The 8,466-nt window shown below is 32.6% G+C and overlaps 1 long non-coding RNA gene across 1 annotated transcript; it reads right to left on the bottom strand.

Moving 5' to 3' along the window:
- Nucleotides 1-5,458: 5,458 nt before the first annotated feature.
- On the bottom strand, nucleotides 5,459-7,386 carry LOC135783731 (uncharacterized). The gene is made up of 4 exons (XR_010545752.2): nucleotides 6,892-7,386; nucleotides 6,559-6,657; nucleotides 5,659-5,730; nucleotides 5,459-5,573 (listed from the first exon to the last, which is right to left on the bottom strand). It is a non-coding gene; the product is annotated as an uncharacterized lncRNA (long non-coding RNA).
- Nucleotides 7,387-8,466: the final 1,080 nt, after the last annotated feature.

Raw genomic sequence — 8,466 nt, 5'->3', positions numbered from 1 at the left:
TGTTACAATGTTACATATTACTTATTTCTTTGTTTCAAATTCCAAGTGGCGTGTAGATTATTAGTCATGAATAAATAATGTTAAAACCTGTGTAAATTTCTCATTCTTGACAAAAGCGGTGTGTGTGCGCACATTTAAATAATGTCGGGCTGTAAACGGGTTCGGGCTTTTAAAAAGCTGTCAATCTAAATGTACGTTCGGGTTCGGGCTGCATTCTGTCGGGCTCCGGACATTTCGGGCCTAACTTTTAAGGCCCGATTACAGCTCTAAGCTACACTATAATAAACCTGGGCAGCAACACCATTACTCACCTACTACTTGTTCAGGTCTGTAATATTTTCAGAGGAAACATTTTCTGTCTTTCAGTATGTTGTAACTTTATATCTTTATAAATCTGTATACCCATACCTAGAGCAATGAAGTTGGTGGAAGTTACTATATATGGAAAAAGAGGGCTTAAAGCTATGTCTAGATCTTCTGGAGTCAAATCAATTGGCAGTGGATTACATTGTAACCAACCGGCATCCACAAATTCATAAGTATCTGAGAGAACGCAACATCACAGATTTCTATGATGTGTGGCACTTTGAGAAAGGTACATTTTTATCGTTGTGAGTTTAAAAGCATCTGGATTACTGACACAATCCAGTTGTTTAGGTTGTCATAGCACAATATGTGGAACTTTAACTTATTAGCTTCTTTCTGTCAAGTTTGTCTAAAAAATTAGTCTAGCTTACACAAAATGGGATTGTGAGGTGTTGAAGAAGTGGCTGCACAGCATCAAAAATCATGTTTACTGGAGTGCAAAATCCATAACATCAGGACCTGAGAAGGTGGCCAAGAGGACTTCGTTGCTCAAATACCATGCATGTCCATGAGGACCCCTTAATTCCAAAGTGTGAACATCCGGACAGAGTTTCAAGGGATCCTAAGAAATGGTTACAACCAGGTATTACAAATCTTTCACTTCCATGTTGTTGTTGTTGTTAAAGGTATTTAATAATCCATAATTTCCTTTCATATTATTGTATTACTTAAAACAATTAATATGCAGAAAATTATTGTAATAGCTGACAGGCAATTTTCAGAGTTATTTTTATTGTCATTTAAGGGTCAGTAGTTCTACACAAAGTAGAAAAAGTACTTATCAACAAAAGGGTTCTAAAGATGTTGAAAAGCTTAATCATCACCACCAAACATCGCTGTTTGAGGCCTTCCACGGCTTGATCCTGCGCTTTGCACCAAATAATGTGGTTTTTCCATTTATTGTAATGTTGTGCTAGTACTACACTTTATAATTTATTCTGTAAAATATTATCAGTTAGTTATTCATTAATGGGTCCTACTAATTTTCTGAATTTTTTTTTTTGCTTGCATTTCTTTTTGCAGGTTGTACCTTACGGTAATGCACTACAATGAAAATGCACAACGTGTGCATGCAACAACATTAGCAGGACAAGCTAAGTACAAGGTTGTGTTTCCAAAATCCAAAAAGGGTGAATGCATCGCTAGACCTATAAAAACAGAACCTACATACAGTAAGCAATAAAATATAAAGTTAATTTAAAATGTAATACATGAATAAGTAAATAAAATAAATTATGAATCTTTAAAATATTGTATGTACTGGGCAAATAAATAATCTTTAAACAAGCGTCAAACTGTCTCCACTGAAACTTTTTTAGATTATGTAGATGATCTGATCAGGCTCTTGTTTGATGAGGTGTTTGAGGTTTGTTACCTCAATTTGTTACACAACTAAAAGAAATACCAGTTCCCATGGACCTATCGTCACAATATGACAGACCCTCAAAGGAGGAAGTGATTGCCCGTTAGATGGCCAGCTAGATCTGGAACCTCCGGAGTACAACACAGGACTGAATAACAACCCTGACCTGGCACCCTAAGTAGCCCCAACACTAGCTGATAAAGCTGTGATAAGCAAGAAACCGATAACCCGTGTAGCAAAAAACAATGCGATGTGTGTGAATATGTATGTTTATGTATATAGTTAACATATATTTATTTATTCATTTATAGTTAACACGCACATGTTTTAAATTAATTGCAATATTTACTTAACATGGACTCTTTTACTGTGTTTTAGTTAAACCATTTTAGTGTAAATTACTTAATACAATTAATTTGAACAAAGTAATGAAAATAAAAAAACATATGCCGCTTCTGTTCTACGCCTTTAAAGCCCATAATCAGCACTGTAAATGTTGTGGATGTTCTGCAGGGTGTAGAGATTCAAAAGTTTGGGATCAAAATCCGGAGGGTGTGTCATACCCCAGGTGAAAAAAAAGTGCACTAAAATACACTTTATTTAAGTACACTTAGTACACTTTTCCACAATATACTAAAAGTTCTCTATTTTCGCACACTAATTTTGAACTTAGTATACTAAAAAGTAGTATTTAGTACTTCTTAAGATGAACTTAATACCATCTTAGTGTACTCAACTGTGCTATTTTGAGACACCATGAAGTTGAACTAAAATGTATTTTTAACAAACTAGGTCTGTATTTAAAAAAATATATTTAATTATAACTTGAAGTACACTTGAACCCACCTTTAAACATTTTTAAATATACTTTAAAGTATACTAATGGTATGTTAAAATAATATTCCAAATGTATTCCCAGGTGAAAAAAGTTCACTAAAATACACTATTTAAGTACACTTTCCACATTATACTAAAAGTGCTCTATTTTCGCACACTAATTTTGAACTTAGTATACTAAAAAGTAGTATTTAGTACTTCTTAAGATTAACTTAATACCATCTTAGTGTACTCAACTGTGCTATTTTGAGACACCATGAAGTTGAACTAAAATGTATTTTTAACATACTAGGTCTGTATTTAAAAAAATATATTTCATTATAACTTGAAGTACACTTGAACCCACCTTTAAGCCTTTTTAAATATACTTTAAAGTATACTAATGGTATGTTAAAATAATATTCCAAATGTATTCCCAGGTGAAAAAAGTTCACTAAAATACACTATTTAAGTACACTTTCCACATTATACTAAAAGTGCTCTATTTTCACACACTAATTTTGAACTTAGTATACTAAAAAGTAGTATTAAGTACTTTTTAAGATGAACTTAAAACCATCTTAGTGTACTCAACTGTGCTTTTTTGAGACACCATGAAGTTGAACTAAAATGTAATTTTAACATAGGTCTGTATTTAAAAAATATCTTTAATTACAACTTGAACCCACCTTTAAACATTTACGAATCTACTTTAAAATATACTAGTGGTATGTTAAAATAATATACCAAATGTATTCCCAGGTGAAAAAGTTCACTAAAATACACTGTAAGTTCACAACCTTAAGGTACCAAAAGCTTTTTATTTTCGTGCAGTAAATTGTGCTTAATATACTAAAAAGTAGTTTTTAGTACTTGTTAAGACAAACTTAAGACAATCTAAGTGTACTCAACTGTGCTATTTTCTAAAATTGTATTCAGTTACAACTTGAAGCACATTTGAACCCACCTTTTAAACATTTTTAAATATAATTTAATAATTTCAGGGGCCGTATTCACAAAGAATTTTAAGGCTAAAAGTAGCTCCTAACTGGCAAATTTAGGAGCAACTCCTAAAAATACTGGGCGTGTCACTCCTAAATTTAGGACTCCTATTTTTTTTCACTAAAAGTAATTCACAAAGCATTTTAGCCCTAAAAGTAGCACCTAAGTCTGGGACAGCTTAAAAGAAGTCGAGAGGACTCCTAACTCACTAAGACCTATTCACAAAGGATCTTAAAATGTCTTAGGTGCTGATCCTCCTTAACATGGACAGTTTCACCAACTCAGAAGCATTGCACATACTTAAAAGCACACTTTAATGTAAGCATATTGTTTATAACATTTGTTTCATAATTCATTACATTCATGGCAAGCAGGAAGTTTTTTAGAATTACATGAAACAATAATGAAATTAAATATTTAATATTATAGGCATACCTGTTGCCATGCTAGTCTGTTTAAAGGCTGCAATCTCAACCCTCTACTGCGATTGTAATGCATATACCACCGCCTCTCGCAGTCGTCCGGGGTCCGCGACACAAGCGGGAATGCTGCATTGATCTGCAACAAATCCTCTCCCATCAGTAATGCGCGGGTTGATCCGAAATGAGCGGATGCCTGAGGTCACCCGCGGATTTTTTGCGGTCCGACTTGCGGGCGGGTTAGTTGAAAACGTTGATCGGGTGCCGGTTGTTTTGTACATTGACCCGCGCATCATTGTCTCGCATGTCTCACGCTTAGTTTTGCTTGATATCTCAGTGCCGAATTTCCCCTTTATTACGTTTCTTTTTTCCAGCACCAACTGGAACAGCAGCAGTAACTGATCCTGCATCCAGTTGGGCTTTCTTTTCCGTTTTGGCGAGTTCATAATCCACCGTCATTTATTTATTACATTAGGCAGGCTTCTTTAATATGGGCAACATTTCCTTGCTTTAAGTATTCTATTTAGGCTAATAGGATGTGCATTAATCAAGCAAGTGTTAATGCAATGTCGTTTTATTATTAGGCAATTGGCGGTTTTCATTTGTATTAGGCTTGATTTAATTTAATTTAATTCACGACTTTTCTTTTATATATGCATTTCGATGGCATTACTATTATTATTATTTTGTATAGGACACAGACATATTTCGATATTGTAATTCCATGATTTGGTGCGTCTGTGTTATGTTCCGCATGACAGCCCTGTCATCTAACAACCAATCACCGTGGTCATTGCGAGGCAGCTCGTGCATGAGAATTGACGTCATCCGTAGCAACGAAGACTCACTCTTAGTTTAGGAGTTATCATTTTTCCTTACTAAAAGTAGGTCTGAAAGGCGTTGTGAATAACTTTTAAGAGAAAACTCCTAGCTAAAATCTTTTAGTGCGATTTAGGAGTACTCTTAGTGATAAGATAAAATGCTTTGTGAATACGGCCCCAGATATAATAATATTACATAAATAATATAGCATACAAAATTAAATAATAATATATTGCCCACATAATTGTACATAAAATAAATCATTTCTAATGTACTGTATGTGATATTTGAATTACAGTCAAGTTTACTATTAGAATGTTATACATGTCATATTTTACCTGCATGTTTGCCACCAAAACATGTTTTAACTCATTCTAAAATGATACCTATTCTGTATTCATACATACGAACCGGTTTCTTCCATCATTAACAACTAATTAAATGTTAAAGAAACAACTAAGTATGTATTTACTGCTATTGAAATGATTTTACAATATAAAACAAAGATCAGTGAAATGCAATGAGCTACTTTTATCAAATTGTGGAGCATTAATACATCAATATGAAAAGTACACTATGAATATGCAACCATTGAATAATTATATAATCATAATGATGTAATTCTCTAAACAAAAAGTTACTGGATAAATGCAGAAGTGCATTTGAACTAACTCGAGATAAACCTACAAATGGCTGAACCAAAACACAGAGCAGTTTAAATGTCACGTTTAAGTGGAGGGTCACTTCTTCTTGCCATTCAGACACTGAAGACTTAATCACAAGGTCTGTGAAAAGGAAACAGAATATATACAAAATTAACCAATAATTAATGAACATATGCATTAGAATTGTGTTAACTTCTCAGTTAACCTTTTAAATCTTTGACTGTGTCCTCATCAAGCTTGACATGAGTGTCCGTTTGATCCGTCGCTACATGGCACTCTACAAGTTACATTGAACATAGGGTTATAGGAGGTTTAACTCACTGACACTGATATAATGCGTGTATTACAGGATATTCTTTACTTTGATAATTGTGTTTTATTTTAACCAAGGGCATTTTCCATTGACATGTCTATTGTGGTCTTGCTTACAAGAAAAGTTCACCTCTGTTTAAGGAGATTTAAGGAAATCAGAAGTCATGCCAATGGACTCTATGCACGCTTAACTTCCACAATTGACTCAAGGCTGCTCTTAAGTTTCTGATGCGGGAGATTTAAAGCAGAGTGACAGCAGAATCGCTAAAATTACTTGTTTGCTGGATTTACCCAAATTAACAACCTATGATGTGTGAAGAATTGTCCAGATGTGCAAACTGAGAAAGGTTGCAAGTTTTATGTGTTGTCTTATCTCTGTAATCATTAAGATATATTCAGCTAGCCTGTACTAGCAGTGCTTACATTGTGCTGTTTTTTACAATTCGTCCAGCAGGCTAATCACGTTAGTAATATATTATTGTCTTTGTAATGTTGTCTAAAAGTGTCAGGTAACATATTTTTTTTGGACCCAACATCCAATAGGAAAATTCAACTGGCAGTAGCCACCGTTCAACCTGAAGAGGGCAGCACTCAGACGTTTTTACAACATATATTGTAGTATTGAAACACTTTATATCCAAATGTCAAAAAACTTACACTAATAAAGCATCATTCTTACAGATCATTAACTAAAAAAGTTGGTTTAGGGTTTAGTTACTCTTTAAACATTAGCATTAGAAAAACGTAAAAGTTATCTAAATGTTATACAAATACTGTAGAACTAAAAACTTACCACCAAGAATAAGTATTTTTACGGGCTGTATCTTCATATGTTCATCTCTACTTCGACTTATTAGATATTCTTGGCTCTGATTGGTCAATTTGAATGCCGCTGTGCTAAAAAAAAGACAGGCTGTTATGATTTCTGAAATACAACAAGAGAAATGAAATGCCTAACTTTACTCACAAAAAAAAATGTAACGTTAACGTTATGTTCCAAAAGCCACACAACATACACGCTTTAAGAAGCTGGGTTAAAATTTAGACATACTGTAATACTAAATGTTCTACTTATTTAATAGTTCACTAAAAATAAAAAGCAAAAATCTGTCATCACTTAACTTACCCTCATGTTCTCTCATTCATCTTCAAACAAAAACCGATGTACTTTAATGAAATCCAAGAAACGTATATTTCCCCTCGATGTCAGATCCACTTGATACTTAAAAACTGCTCACATTTCAAAAAGTTAATCGCAACAGCAATAAAAAACATCGCCGAAGTAATCCATGTGAATCGCGTTGTTTCAGCCAAGTCCTCTGATGATCACTATATATAATTTAACAGTTTTAGTTTCAACTTTTAATCCACATTTACCAACGATCACGCACGTTGTGTATCGAACAACTGAATCAGGAAGCCAATGTGACGTACTGAATCCCAAGAACCAATGAGGTTTAGTCAGGTCCGTCACGTGTGTTGTTTGAATATAAACACTAACAAATTTATGTGGATTAACTTTGTAAAATCAATATATAATGCAAGTTCAATGATATGATGTTGAAATTGCAATGTTAGCCTATTAAAATTAATGTACATGTTTAAAAAAATATATGTTTTTTTCTAAATACACAAAAACTTCTGTAAAAGTATGCTTGTGTTTAACATACTTTTTTTTTAAAATGTGTAATTAAACATATATTTTTTCCCAGCGTACCTCTAGTGCTCTTTTTAGAAATACGTTAAATGTATGCTTGAGTTTAGCATACTTATAAAAAGTGTAATTAAAAATATATTTATTACCAGTGTACCTCTAGTGCACTTTTTAGAAATACATTAAAAGTATGCTTGAGTTTAGCATACTTTTTTGAAGTGTAATTAAAGATATAATTATTACCAACATACCTCTAGTGTACTTTTTAGAAATACATTAAAAGTATGCTTGAGTTTAGCATACTTGTAAAAAGTGTAATTAAAAATATATTTATTACCAGTGTACCTCTAGTGCACTTTTTAGAAATACATTAAAAGTATGCTTGAGTTTAGCATACTTTTTTAAAGTGTAATTAAAGATATAATTATTACCAACATACCTCTAGTGCACTTTTTAGAAATACATTAAAAGTATGCTTGAGTTTAGCATACTTTTTTAAAGTGTAATTAAAGATATAATTATTACCAACATACCTCTAGTGCACTTTTTAGAAATACATTAAAAGTATGCTTGAGTTTAGCATACTTTTAAAAAGTGTAATTAAGTATATATTTATTACCAACGTACTTGTAGTACACTTTTTTGAAATACATTTAAAAGCTATTTAACATATTTTTAATACACTTTAAATAAGCACGTTGGGAATACAAATGTACTAAAAACATATTACTTAAATTTTAAGTATATTTTTAATACATTAAATACTACTTTTTTTTCACCTGGGACAGGTAGGAGGCTCTGGAACCTGGTTAAAACCTTACAACCTATGAAGAGAAACATGGTACTTCTTTATTATAAAGCCTATATTTACTGAGGAGGGCAAATGCTAATCTGGAAAGATTTATTTTAAACAAGTAGTTTTCTTCTATAATGCAGTAAAGCACTAAGTTACCTTTTTATTGGAATTCCTGCAATAAATGTAATGTCATACATTTAACATGGACAATTCGTCATACAGAGATTGCCAGAAATCATAATTGTAAACAA

Source organism: Paramisgurnus dabryanus, chromosome 2 (assembly GCF_030506205.2).
Source record: "Paramisgurnus dabryanus chromosome 2, PD_genome_1.1, whole genome shotgun sequence".
Taxonomy (NCBI): domain Eukaryota; kingdom Metazoa; phylum Chordata; class Actinopteri; order Cypriniformes; family Cobitidae; genus Paramisgurnus; species Paramisgurnus dabryanus.
This window is presented reverse-complemented; position numbering and strand designations above follow the sequence as displayed.